At 34.4% G+C, this 13,887-nt stretch overlaps 1 long non-coding RNA gene across 3 annotated transcripts in view; it reads left to right on the plus strand.

Annotated features, from left to right (window-relative positions):
* Positions 1–13,887, plus strand: part of LOC108527855 (uncharacterized) — a 42,731-nt gene that overhangs the window by 20,773 nt on the left and 8,071 nt on the right. For 2 of the 3 annotated variants that reach the window (XR_001884956.1, XR_001884957.1), the window contains exon 2: positions 13,607–13,721. This is a non-coding gene — a long non-coding RNA (uncharacterized LOC108527855). Of the gene's footprint in view, positions 1–11,517; positions 11,590–13,606; positions 13,722–13,887 lie in introns of those variants that run through there. The other variant, XR_001884958.1, reaches the window with a different exon arrangement.

Below are 13,887 nucleotides of genomic sequence, written 5' to 3' on the forward strand. Positions count from 1 at the left end.
GGAGAATCCAGATTGAGAAACGCTGTCACAGAGGTGATGAGGACGAAAATATGATTAGCATTATTATTGATTTTACCTCAAAAGACCATGTTATGAATTTTTCCTATTACTGTGGTTATGTTAAAAATGAATTCAATTTTAAAATTTATTATTCAAATATGAATTCAAATTTATTTACTGTTATTCCATAAGAAAACATTTTTTATACTCAGATTCTGATAACATTTTTTGAGTGAGAAGCAAATGAGTGAAATTGTAAACAACCTGTCAGGAATTGTGCATAGTCAAAATGTACTCTTCAGTCCCGTAAACACTACTTGACATGCAGAAAACAACTTGTCTTTTATCCCTTGTTACTTGTTATTTTCTATGAATTATGTGAAAAATTTGTAAGAGTTTCTATTCTTCTCCAGTCCGACTTCTGAAAGATGGCTGGATTCAGAAGTCACTTAACTCTACTTTTATACACCATTTCTTGACATAACTTGTCTTCAGCATATACCTACTGTGATATTTATTCCCTCCTTTAACGCTGTTCGTGTTACAACTGCCAGTGTGCATCTGTTAAATACTCCCAGGCTCCATGTTAACAAACCTGTATATGTGCTTTGTACACAATGCTTAGACATTTGAAGATTGTAGAACTTCTTAGGAGATAAAAAAAGAAAAAATGATGCTTTTAAAGTAACAATTTTATGTTATAATCAGACCTTTTTGTCTTTTTTCTTGAATTTTAACATTCCTTATTAAATCAATGTCATCTTTTATAATTGGCAGTAAAAGAAACAAGATTGATGATTTTTAGCATTACAGGGGGGCACAGTATTTAGGATATACCTATTCTGGAAGAGATTTCATTCTTTTAAATACCTACTCCATAAAATCATATCCACATTTTGTGCTTATAGATGATTCAATTTAAAAATTCAGTTTATCAGAGATATTATATGTAGTGTGCTGCAACAGGTCATTTAAAGGTTCACAATCAATGTTAAAATATTTAACATTAACGTAATGAGGACGTTATGAATGTTTTCATGATTATCACATAATTTGGGGTGGATAAATACAGACATGAGATTTGAGTAGGCTAGTGCCTACAAGTAAGACTGGAGTCTGGCTTCATAACTGCAGGTCAGTCTTGGCTGAATGCATTCCTAACATACAGGTGAAGATGTTTTGGCATTTGAAAAGCAGTCAGGAAGTGTAGTAATAAGGACTCTGTCTCAGTGGAGGTTACAAATATCCCCAAGAAGCAGAGACAACTCTTAGAATAATGAGAAGAATCACATCTTTGTCATTAGAACATCCAGGATAATTCCTTTTTTTTTTGAGATGGAGTCTCTGTTGCCAGGCTGGAGTGCAGTGGAGCAGTCTCAGCTCACTGCAACCTCTGCCTCCCGGGTTCAAGCAATTCTCCTGCCTCAACCTCCCAAGTAGCTGGGACTACAGGCGCCTGCCACCATGCCCGGCTGTTTTACATTTTAGCAGAGACGGGGTTTCACCATGTTGGCCAGGATGGTCTCGATCTCCTGACCTCGTGATCTGCCCGCCTAGGCCTCCCAAAGTGCTGGGATTACAGGCATAATCCACGGCGCCTGGCCGATAATTACTTTCTTAATGTTGTTCTTCTTTAACCACCTGATCCTTTAGGTGTACTTCTTTATCAAAGATATTTATAATGACAAGATAAAATATTTCCAAATATATTGAGAAAATTGTTTCTCTATTTTTTTTTTTGTTAACCTAAGAAATGAGGATGTTCTGGCTGTAAATTTCATCAAATGTCTTGCTAATATCACATTCTATCATAAAAGAAGGAAAAAGCCATAATACATTGTTTAATGTTTATTAAACACTGATATCTAGGGACATGAAAAATTTGCTCAAATGGGTGAAATATTTGTGAGTTTATTTAAAAATATTAATTGTGTATATATATTATGTATTATATAGAGTATGAAATTCAATAATCCCATATTTTAACAAAACATTCACAGGTCTTTACAAAGCTTAACTCTACTAGAGATTATAATCTTTAAGCAAATATTTATGGTAAACTGTGCTGAGTGTTATAAAGAGGAGAATGTCCTAGGTGGAGAAAGCTATATAGGTAGATACAGGAGGGTAGAGATATTATGATGGATTCAAGAAAAACTGTATATCTAAGAAAGCTAACAATAGAGATATACAAACAGATGGAGGGAGTCGGAAGTATAGTTACATTAGTAAGACAGCTACACTCAATTTTATATCATATTTACTATGAAATGCACCCAGAAAAGAACAAAGACCTTTATAACAATGCTCATATTTAATACATTTTGGTTAATCTTAGTATACGATATACTTTGAAAAATTACCATAGATAAATTTTCAAGTTTAAGAGTTGCAAAACATGTTCCATACTACTATGATACCTAATATACAATGAAGAGAATGGAGACATAGGGAGTACAATCAACAGTTAATGTTGGAGCTGGGATTGGAATCTATAAAACAGGGCTCATATTAACACACTGTTCACTATTGTGCAATTCAAGTCTTCACAGAGTTTCAGTTCAAATAATACCTAGATAACTTATATGTTCTTTGTCATCCATCTATGTAATATCCCATATTTCTTTCCCCCACCATCATTAAACAGCCTATGAGGTAGTCTATGTTTTGTCACAGACACCAGTTAAACTTGAAGGTTCGGAGATGCATGACAAAATTCCATCCTTTTAACAACTTACAAAAGAATCGAAACACAGATAAGTTACCAGTCAAGCAAAAGTGGAGATATTAGGAGAATGACAAAAAAGATGGTAAAGGAGCAACATTTACTCTGTTGAATATCAGGAGATGCTTTCCTAAGAAATTCATGTCTGCAGTGAAACTGGAAGAACAAATAGCAGAAAATCAGTAAAATAAGGTTGAAAACACATTTTAGACAAGGGAAAGGTCACATGTCAATGTTGGGAATTATGTGAATACATAATAAATGTAGAGTAGATATAGAGAAATTATTTGTAATAATTTTCAGGAGATATTACAAATGACACAATTTTGGAATTTATTGGATTGTTAAAGATTGAGAAAATGAAAAAGCCTAAGATTTTCCCCTAGTCTTGGTAAATTAGAAAAAGAAATGGAATCATTCATTAGAAGTGTATTAGTCAGGGTTCTTCAGATAAACAGAACCAATAGTTGTGTGCATTGATATGGAGAGGCAGAGAGAAAAAGAGAAGACACTGACTTCAAGAAATTTGATTCACAGGATTGTAGGGGTTTGGTAAATCCAAAATCTGATCGGGGAGGCTGGCAGACTGGAGATTCAGAAAAGAGTTGTAGTTCAAGTTCAGACAATCTGCTGGAGAATCAGGAAAAGTTAGTGTTGCAGAGAAAGTGAAAAATTCGTTTTTGTTTAGGAGAGGTCAGTCTTTTGCTCTGTTCAAAAATTCGAATGATTGAACGAGGCCCACCCATATTATGGAAGAAAATCAGCTTTAATCAAAGTCTACCAATTTAAACATAAATCTCATATAAAAAGCACTGTTACAGAAATATCTAGAATAACGTTTGACCAAATATCTGGGTTCTATGACCTAGCCAAGTTGACAAATAAAATTAACCATCAAAGGAGGGGAATATTAAAGAAATTGTAGCCATAGGTCTTTTTATTTTTTTTTTCCCCTAGTGAGAGCCATCTAACAGCTAATTGATATGTCTTCTTAAAAAGAAAATTTACATTCTAACTTTCATTATTTTAACCACTGCATTTACCAACTATTAGTAAAGAAAAAAAAAATCAAAGTACATTCTTGACGAAATCTGAACAGTTGATATTCTAGATATTTAGAGGAACATTAAATATTTTGTCACACTAACAATATTAGGCATTTAAGGGAAAATAAGAAAGAATTTAATCTATACATTTTACTCATATTAGGAATATCCTTTATTTATTTATTTTTTGACACCCAGAAATCCAAAGCTCTCCAATCCATGACAAAAATGTTAGAGAAAAAGTTTAGTAAATAGTCTAGAACACTGAAAATCAATTCCTAATTCTTCTAGTATTTTTGCAAATGCTTTGTTTTTAATTAACAGGCCTTCCAGTTACTTCATAGCCCATACATAATTTTCTTCTATTATGTGTGGAGAAAATCACAAAAATTGGTGGAGATTCACATGACATATAAAATACTTGTAAAAGCTCTCTTTTAGTTGTTCTTTTTATAAAAGTATACATAAAATCTATCCCTGAAATCTATTGCCTATCAAGCAGTCTATTTGATGAAGTTGTACTAGATAAGCTATTTTTTTTTTTTTCTCTCTCTCTCTCTTTTTTTTTTTCTGAGACGGAGTCTCACTCTGTCACCCAGGCTGGAGTGTAGTGGCGCCATCTTGGCTCACTGGAACCTCCACCTCCTGGGTTCACGCCCTTCTCCCGCCTCAGCCTCCCGAGTAGCTGGGACTGCAGGTGCCCGCCACTACACCCAGCTAATTTTTTTTTTTGTATTTTTAGTAGAGATGCGGTTTCACCATTTTAACCAGGATGATCTCGATCTCCTGACCTTGTGATCCGCCCTCCTCGGCCTCCCAAAGTGTTGGCCTCCCAAGGCCAACGCGTGAACCACCGCGTTTGGCCTTGTTTTTTACTTTTACAGTGTCTTGCCCTATTATGCTCTACAGATAAGGAGAACATATGCATTAAATGATTCAAGTCGTCAGGTCTTATTTTATGTGAAAAGTTTGGCAACTGATAGTACAATTAATCCAGGAAAATGAGGATTAAAAAAAAAGAAAGAAACATTACTGTAAGTATAACCCAAATTAGTTTATTGCAAGACCTATCTTAATTCAGGTAAACAATACCTCTCTGCTATTTTGTGAGATATATTATATTCCCTGAAAAATTATAGATATTAGTATTATAAAGGCTACCTCTATATTTAAGAAAAGATTAATGTAATTTTCAACATCTTTTGTCATGTTGTTTAAATAATGAACACTATGTAACTATTTAATGAATAAATATTTAAAGAATATTAACAGTTCTTCTAGTTACTTCGTAGCCCACCAGTAATTTCCTTCTCTGATGAGTAGTAGAAATCACAAAATTTTCAAGTTAACTTTTATAATTGGTGGAGAGATTCACATGAGAGGTGAACAATTTTTAAAGAGTATTTAAAGACTTTTAGGGAGTTAAGAAACATTTTTCTCTTGATTGGATCCAAACCCGCTCTTCTTTCCACTTTCATTGTAGAACTGGACCACTTCATAGTGCATTTCTTTGTGACCAGTTGATTTTTCTGTTAGGTTAGGTTTTGACAATAGTGGGTATTACAGGGAGGCTGCCAGGCGAAGGACGGATGAAGGGAATTGCTCCTTTCATTGTTAATGCTGTTAGTTCTCACTTTGCAAGGAGCCACTGGTTCTGGTTTCCAGCTGCTTCTCAAATCCCCAGAATGAGCTTCATGGCACCCTCTCTGAATACCAACACAAGTGGGCAAAATCTTCCTGATGGGCCCAGGCAGCAGCCCTGCGGGCTCCTCCTCCAAGCTTCCAGGTTCTGCCAAGTACAGCCAGTCCTCTTTATTTCTCCAACAGCATGGATACAGCTGTTCCCCGTAGTTTATATTTATACCATTTTGGTTTTTACTTTTACTTTTTTGTAGTCTTTCACTGTCTACTTAATCAATTTCTCCCAATATATCTCCCTGTTAAAATAATTAGTATGGCGTTATCTCTCCTTGCCTGGATTTAGACTAATCAAGATCTAGTCCAGTGTAGCTCTAGAGCCCTTCTGAGAATCAGTATGTCCAGTGTTAGGAACAGATGGGAGCATGAGAGATGACTTCTGTAAAATTTTTGTAATTACAGATTCCTGGAAAACAAACACATACAGTAAATATATAGATCTTATGTAAGTTGAATTATGCATATCTGGAACTTTTTTCTCACTTAGCACATAACACTTTTTTTTAACTTACCACATTTTTGACAGACAATTCAACAAATTTTTTTTTAAAAAAAGAACAGAAAATGGGTGTTCTACAATCAGAGCCAAGTTTCTTTATGCTCATGAGGTGCTTTTTATACCTTTATTTTCTGAATTATTGTTTTATATCATAATTGCATTTTTTAGGATTCTCACTTACTGGATGTGAGAAACTTAAGGATAATGATTTATCTTTGTATCTTTATGCCTAGCATAACACATATACAATTTAGGGGCTCAAAACATGTTGAGAAACATAAATTCAATTTAGTTTAGCATGCTGTTAAATGGTGTAAAAAACATAAACTGATATTATGTAAGTGTTAGCAGAAATTTACATATGACTAGAAAGTTGAATCAATTTATATTGAGCATAAAGTAATACACATAAGACATTTTTATATGAAGACTAAATTATTTTCTGCCTGGTAAAAGTGTCTTTTGTTATTTCCCAGAAAAATTATTTTTGGGAGATACAGTTTGTTATACATTCTTCATTTTTATCATCCGTAACATGATCTGACTGATGGGCTAAAAGTAATTACCTTATAGATCAATTAAGATTTTTCCTTGTCTTAATGTACTATACAACAATAGATCCAATGTTATAGTGATTATGTAACTTTCATATTGGAAGAAATTAATAGCCATTAAAATGCCATTCAGTTTCTTATAGGTAAGTACACAACTTTCGGTGTATTTCTCATTGTTTTCACCTGTTGTTTTTCCAAGAAGATAACCTCCATTCATATGTTTTAAAACAGGTAGACATTTTTTTGTCTCCCTTACAGTTAAAATTTTTGCCCCCCTTTGCTGCTGCTTATCTCATTAGTGGATGATTAATCTATAATATNGTTGTTTAAATAATGAACACTATGTAACTATTTAATGAATAAATATTTAAAGAATATTAACAGTTCTTCTAGTTACTTCGTAGCCCACCAGTAATTTCCTTCTCTGATGAGTAGTAGAAATCACAAAATTTTCAAGTTAACTTTTATAATTGGTGGAGAGATTCACATGAGAGGTGAACAATTTTAAAGAGTATTTAAAGACTTTTAGGGAGTTAAGAAACATTTTCTCTTGATTGGATCCAAACCCGCTCTTCTTTCCACTTTCATTGTAGAACTGGACCACTTCATAGTGCATTTCTTTGTGACCAGTTGATTTTCTGTTAGGTTAGGTTTTGACAATAGTGGGTATTACAGGGAGGCTGCCAGGCGAAGGACGGATGAAGGGAATTGCTCCTTTCATTGTTAATGCTGTTAGTTCTCACTTTGCAAGGAGCCACTGGTTCTGGTTTCCAGCTGCTTCTCAAATCCCCAGAATGAGCTTCATGGCACCCTCTCTGAATACCAACACAAGTGGGCAAAATCTTCCTGATGGGCCCAGGCAGCAGCCCTGCGGGCTCCTCCTCCAAGCTTCCAGGTTCTGCCAAGTACAGCCAGTCCTCTTTATTTCTCCAACAGCATGGATACAGCTGTTCCCCGTAGTTTATATTTATACCATTTTGGTTTTACTTTTACTTTTTTGTAGTCTTTCACTGTCTACTTAATCAATTTCTCCCAATATATCTCCCTGTTAAAATAATTAGTATGGCGTTATCTCTCCTTGCCTGGATTTAGACTAATCAAGATCTAGTCCAGTGTAGCTCTAGAGCCCTTCTGAGAATCAGTATGTCCAGTGTTAGGAACAGATGGGAGCATGAGAGATGACTTCTGTAAAATTTTGTAATTACAGATTCCTGGAAAACAAACACATACAGTAAATATATAGATCTTATGTAAGTTGAATTATGCATATCTGGAACTTTTTTCTCACTTAGCACATAACACTTTTTTTTAACTTACCACATTTTGACAGACAATTCAACAAATTTTTTTTTAAAAAAAGAACAGAAAATGGGTGTTCTACAATCAGAGCCAAGTTTCTTTATGCTCATGAGGTGCTTTTATACCTTTATTTTCTGAATTATTGTTTTATATCATAATTGCATTTTTTAGGATTCTCACTTACTGGATGTGAGAAACTTAAGGATAATGATTTATCTTTGTATCTTTATGCCTAGCATAACACATATACAATTTAGGGGCTCAAAACATGTTGAGAAACATAAATTCAATTTAGTTTAGCATGCTGTTAAATGGTGTAAAAAACATAAACTGATATTATGTAAGTGTTAGCAGAAATTTACATATGACTAGAAAGTTGAATCAATTTATATTGAGCATAAAGTAATACACATAAGACATTTTATATGAAGACTAAATTATTTTCTGCCTGGTAAAAGTGTCTTTTGTTATTTCCCAGAAAATTATTTTGGGAGATACAGTTTGTTATACATTCTTCATTTTATCATCCGTAACATGATCTGACTGATGGGCTAAAAGTAATTACCTTATAGATCAATTAAGATTTTCCTTGTCTTAATGTACTATACAACAATAGATCCAATGTTATAGTGATTATGTAACTTTCATATTGGAAGAAATTAATAGCCATTAAAATGCCATTCAGTTTCTTATAGGTAAGTACACAACTTTCGGTGTATTTCTCATTGTTTTCACCTGTTGTTTTCCAAGAAGATAACCTCCATTCATATGTTTTAAAACAGGTAGACATTTTTTTGTCTCCCTTACAGTTAAAATTTTGCCCCCCTTTGCTGCTGCTTATCTCATTAGTGGATGATTAATCTATAATATTTTCATTTTATCACTCAAAATGCAATGTTTGTAACTGATACAACTAACCATATATATCACAGACACCACAACACTGCATGGAATAATATGCACCGCAAAATTAAACTAGACAGAATAAATTCTTTTCACGGCATCCATATTGGAAGAAATTTAATTACTTTTACTAAAGGTCTCCATGTTTTTTTCCACCGTTTTTTGTTCTTCTTGTCTTGGGAAAACCATTTATCAATTTCTTAATTCTTCAAAAGTTCTCTTTCATTTTAAGTCCCCTTGTCCCACTAAGAAATGTTTTTCATCTTGTTACATTTAGAAAAAAAAAAAAAAAAAAAAAAAAAAAAAAAAAAAAATAGGATCACTAAAGAATTGCATACTATCAGACACTGCTTCAATTATGGTCCAATACCTTAGGAACGTTCCACGTATTTTCTTTGTCATATGCTTTAAATCAGCTACCTGGATTTCAACATTTAGTCCTCAAAATTTGGAATGGGGACTTAAACTGATGATAAAATCACCATCACATGTATAAGTATTGCACCCAGGATATTCTGTCCCCTACTGAAACAGACATTACTTGTTCAAGCATTTCTGCCATAAGCAAGTAGATTATATTTCCTTGTTACTAGATTTGTGGTTAGAGGCATGATCTAGACAGCAGGGAACATGAGTTTTGAGTTAGTATTTTTTTTTACTGTTATTCAAGTCCTTTATTAAATAACTAGGGATCATATTTATCTATCTGGCGTCAAATGCGCTTACAAATTCTGGGTATGAATTTCAATCCTGAAAGTTAAACGATGAAATTAAGCCTGACACACAATTCTTAAGCATTTATTTTGCAAAGCATAAATGTATTTGAAAAACAGTCTCTTAAATTATATTTTATGTTTGTTGGTTTAAGGTGATGTGGAATTAAATAGCTGATTGATGTAAACAATATTATCATGTCAGAGTAGATAATAATCATAATTTTTAAAGTGAAATTAGTATACATTGTCTGCATTTTCATTATATTTGGAACAAACATTCTATTTTATATTAAGTTGTTTTTAATTTAAAACCTCTTTTGGCTTGCATGTGTCTCCTCTGTCCCAAAATTTAGATTAAAAAAAAAAATGCTTCTTACAAGAGACTCCTAGTGTGATCTGATGAGCCACCCCCTGCATACTTCTTCAAATTTATCCTCTACATTGTTTTACTTCATCCATTTCTTTGTCCCGTGAGTGCCCAAACACTTTTAAAATGCCAATTATATTCTTGCTTAGATCGCTTTACACATATAGCTCCCTCTCTAAAAAAAAAAAAAAAATTCTTCTCCTTGCTTTCTTATTCCTAAATTATTTTCATTTGTAAGCTATATACTCTAAAGCTTCCCATTTTCAGCCTTTCACAAATGATCTGATACAAAATGCCACTATTTACTCCATTCAACTGCCATTCAATTTTCTTGTTTTCTTCTCCCATAATTCCACTATATGTCATTCTCTCTCTCTCTCTCTCTCCTCTCCCTTCTGGCTGTCTCTCTCTAATTCACTCTATCTAATCCCATTCATTTATATTTATATTTATATCATTTTGCTTATTTTTTGTTTCCATCTATCTGAGAAAATACTTTTGTAAAAACAGAAACCGTAGTAGGTATTTGACAGGGAATTTAATATAGAAAATTACCTTGAAAAGTGTTGGGAAGGCAAAAAGGCAACCCAGAAGCAACAAAGGCATTGCAACTGTAGGCATCAGTTCTTAACTCACGTAGCTGAGGGGGAAAATGGAATATATGGGGATTACCAGAACCTGAGAAATGAAGAGCCTTGCGAAGGTAGGCTCAAACTTCTGAGAAGATGCTGACTGGGTAGTGGTAGAACTTTTGGCTCATGGAAATGAGGTTCAGACTAGTAAGCATGGGATGCTCTCTGGGCAATGCTAAAGAAACTGGAGAGTAAATCACATACTGCAACATGTAGCCCTTTTTTGAATGACTCTAATATTAACATTAATGGGGGGAAAAGTAGCAAAGCAAAACAAACAACAAAAAATGAGAAAATCCAGTCTTCACTATTCCTCATTCATAAGCAATCTCTAGTAACCCCTTCTGTCAGAACTTTCTGTTTAAAATACAGTAGATAAAAGATAAATATTGTTTGTGGATTCTCAATCCCAGCACCACAGAGCAGAAAATAGAATGGTGAATTGAGACAAGGAAGACAATAGGTTGATTATCAGCGTACAGCTTTCCTTTGGTTAGCCTGTGTCTATACAAACACTTGCCATAGTGAATTACAATATAATATCAGTTGTAATGTTTTCCTTTTGCCTACAAAAATTCAACTATTTTCATTACCCTCTCTTCAAAACAGAACACAAGGTACTCTATTTTTTTCTAATTCTAAACAAATGTGATGATATCTATTTCTGAATTATTGTAATTAGTCTACTAATTGTGTTATGGTCCCCATGTGAATCTGAAGGTTATGTGTAAAGTTAACCACTTACAAACAATTTCTCTTTTGTATAATAATGAAAACAAGAGGCAGGAAACAGAAATTGAATAATATATCCACCTGTGTGCATGTGTTTATGTGTAAAAAGTAAGGAAGAGAATATGCATATCTGCTACAATATTTTTTCCTCCAATAATGAGTCTACAGTTGATATTTTAACTTCTCTGTTCAATTACCAATTACTTGTTCTCAGCAGATTGTGTTTTTTTTTTACCTTAGGAATGGACTCAACATTATTTCTAAAAGCTGTAATATTTGAGTAATATGACATTTAAGAGTTGTTGTAGTTTTCCATTAACATTTGCTATTACACATGAAGTACTAAGTGATTAGTACTTAGTCACTGTGGATTTTACTCCTCCTTGTCACTAATGTATGTCAGCAACACACCTATCTCGTAAGTATCATAATAAATCATGTCAGACTATAACGAATTTTTTTGTCAGTTCAGTGGAGTGAGGGAATTGAAATGGCCAGGTGATGACCTCAACCTCCAATTCAATTGTTTTTTTCTGTGCCTCAATAGAAAAAAGCAGAACCCAACGTTTATGGTATAGAAGCAAAAAATACTTTCTAGATGGATTATTAGTTGTAATAGTATAATTGGCAGAATTCTACAAGTATTTGCTCCCACCACAATTTCCATCCCCTGGTTATTCAACAAACATTAATCTATTTACTTCTTTGAAGGGAGTTTGACATTGAAAGTAAGGCTATTCATAACCTGGCTTTGGGTTAAGGGTATTATCCTAGATGATCTAGGTGGGTATTGTGTAATCACATGGGCTCTTAAAAACAGAAGATTAAGACAGGGAGAGTCAATCAACTGTGAGACTGAGGCTGCAGAGGAAGTAGCACAGGAAAGAGGAAGCAGAGTGGATGTAAAAAGAGATTTAAAGAAGAAGAAGAACACCATTCACCATTGGTGTTTGTGAAGATGAAGTCACAAGGCCATGAGGCAAGATCTGTTGATGGCCTGTAGAAGATGGGAAGAACATCTGACTGACAGCCAGCAAGGAGATGGGAAAAAGTCCTACGGTCACACAGAACTGAATTGGGACAATAATCTGGGCTAGCTTAGAGGGGGATTATTCTTCAAAGCTGCAGAAAAAAATTTGGCAACTTGCTGAAACTTTAATTTCTGCTTTGTTAGACTCTAAGGAAATAAGTTAACCAAGCCCACCAAAGTTCTGACCTACAGAACTGTGAGACAAGATATATATGCTGTTTTAAGTGAACGATTAAGTTTGTGATAACTTGTTAGGGCAATAATTGAAAACTAATGAAAGAGTAATTTAGTCCTCCTCATTTCACTCTTGATTGCATGATCTATGTTTTCTGACAACAAAAAAAATATAAATAACCCTTATGTTGAAAGTTAACTTAAAGCATAGATCACCTCTTTCAAGACAGAACATCATACTTTTAGTGTATTATTTCTCAGCTAGCACTATAACTGAGTCTTCAGTCAGTCATTCCTTCTTTCTATCAGAGAAGCTACTTGGCATGATAAAGAATTCTATGGCATATGCCTATTTCCACACTTATTTACTACAGAATAAATCTCTTATACAGAAATCACAAGTACATATATAGGGTGCTAACAAAAGCATTATGTGCAAGAATGTCAATTTCATAAATACAGTATCTTTCTAAACTAGTGAGGACAAATCATTGCTCTTCCCCAAAGATGAAATCCCATGAAATCCTCCCTGGCCAAGGTGTGATATTAGGCCTTCAACATTGTTCTAGATGATGGCAAGTTAGACACTGAGTAATTAAGACAGCAAAGTGAGTTGTGTGATGTTCCACATTGTTCAGCCTGTGCAGAGCCTTCATCTATTCTTTTGTGGCTATTTATAAATAAGCCCATTGCTCAAGCAAAAAGGTGGCTGGAGAGTTCATGACCAGCCTGGGCAACATGGTGAAACCCCATCTCAACTAAAATACAAAAAGTTGCCGGGCACGGTGGCATGCACCTGTAGTCCCAGCTACTCGGGAAGCTGAGGCAGGAGAATTGCTTGAACCTGGGAGGCAGAGGTTGCAGTGAGCCGAGATCGCAGCACTACACTCCAGCCTGGGCAGCAGAGTGAGACTCTGTCTCAAAACAAACAAACAAAAGCAAGGTGGCTGGAGAAAGAGACTAACTGATGTTCAATGGGCAGGTCTTGTTGTCCAGATGATTATTGAAAGTTTTCTCTGAAACAGATAAACATTTGTCAGATGAGCATTCAATTCATACTCTTCTCCTTTCAGTAAGACTACCAATATATTCCTTTGAACTCACTTTCTCCATTTTTTCAATTCTGTAATACAGTCATTTTCCAGGTTTCTGATTATACAGCCAAATCATTAGCCACTGCCCGAGATTAATCTCTCTCTCTCTCTCTCTCTCTCTCTCTCTCTCAAAACAGACTAAGAAATCCAAAATGGATTGCTTGATGTTTGACCCACTGGGATAATTTTCATTCACACTTGTCTTTCAAGGACACACTTCTGATTGAGCATCTAATGCTGCAGTAGTCCCTTGTAAGTCGGATTTATCATATTGACAAAAGACCTAGGATATTTCTTCTTCTGTCCATTTGTTATAAGGTACTGTGCAAAAAAGGTCATAGGAGGAGGAATGGCAATGCATCAAGAGATGGTATCAAAGGAATCTGAGCCACCTGCTCATTCAATTTACTTGTGTTTT

The sequence above is a fragment of the Rhinopithecus bieti genome, unplaced genomic scaffold (genome assembly GCF_001698545.2).
Source record: "Rhinopithecus bieti isolate Rb0 unplaced genomic scaffold, ASM169854v2 scaffold_4820, whole genome shotgun sequence".
Classification (NCBI taxonomy): domain Eukaryota; kingdom Metazoa; phylum Chordata; class Mammalia; order Primates; family Cercopithecidae; genus Rhinopithecus; species Rhinopithecus bieti.